The sequence below is a fragment of the Carlito syrichta genome, unplaced genomic scaffold (genome assembly GCF_000164805.1).
Source record: "Carlito syrichta isolate Samal-C Ts95f unplaced genomic scaffold, Tarsius_syrichta-2.0.1 Scaffold315848, whole genome shotgun sequence".
NCBI lineage: Eukaryota > Metazoa > Chordata > Mammalia > Primates > Tarsiidae > Carlito > Carlito syrichta.
This window is the reverse complement of record NW_007259944.1, coordinates 566,727-567,814: the sequence shown is the minus strand read 5'-3', so window position 1 is coordinate 567,814 and position 1,088 is coordinate 566,727.

Below are 1,088 nucleotides of genomic sequence, written 5' to 3'. Positions count from 1 at the left end.
AAAAAAAAAAAAAAAAAAAGAGAGATAGAGGAAAAAAAAAGTTTCCTTTAGAATCACACTGCATGGATTTGACTCCTGGCTCTGCTACTTGCTCATTATGTGGCCTTACCTAGTCTCGTTGGTTCTGGTCCTTATGGGTTTCACTTACCCACCTGTAAAATGGGGCTAATAACACATGCATTACACATCTATTAGGAGGACAGATGGGATTACTATAATTATTATTTTTTGAGTTGAAATCTCACTCTATTGCCCAAGCTGGAGTGCAGTGGCACACTCATGGCCACCCCAGCGTCTACCTGCTGGGTTCCAGCGATCCTTCTGTCTCGGCCTTCCAAGTAGCTGGAGGATTTATTGTAGAGAAGAGGTCTCACCAAGTTGCCTGGGCTGGTCTCAAACCTGCGGACTCAGGCAATCCACTCCTCTCAGCCTCCCAAAGTGCTGGGATTGCAGGTTGAGACACCGAGCCCAGTTTATTATTAATTTTTGAATTGGGATCTCACTCTGTCACCCAGACTGCAGTGTGTGGCACGATCACAGCCCACCACAGCCTCGACCTCCCTTGACCTCCTGGATTCAGGTAATCCTTCCACCTCAACCTCCCAAGTAGTTGAGACTACAGTGTGCACCACCATGCATGGCTAATTTTTTGGTTTACTGTAGAGATCAGTCTGGTCTCTACAGTAAACCTGTAGAGCCTAGGCTAGTCTTAAACGCCTGGGCTCAAGCAATCCTCCCACCTTGGCCTCCCAAAGTGCTGGGATGATGGGTATGAGCCACTGTGCCCAACCTATGGATGGAATTATTATGTGCAAAAGGCTAGACCCATGCTTGACACGTGGTAGTGCTCAAAGTCCAGCTGCACCAGATTCAGTGGCTCAGCCTGTAATCCCGGCTTTGGATGGCTGAGGTAAGTGAATTGCCTGAGCCCACGGGTTCAAGACCCGCCTGGGCAACTTGGTGAGACCCCATCTCTACAATAAATCAAAAAATCAGCCGGGTGTGGTAGCGCGCGCCTGTAATTCCGCCTACTTGGAAGGCTGAGGCGGAAGGATCGCCGGAGCCCAGCAGATCAAGGCTGCGGTGGC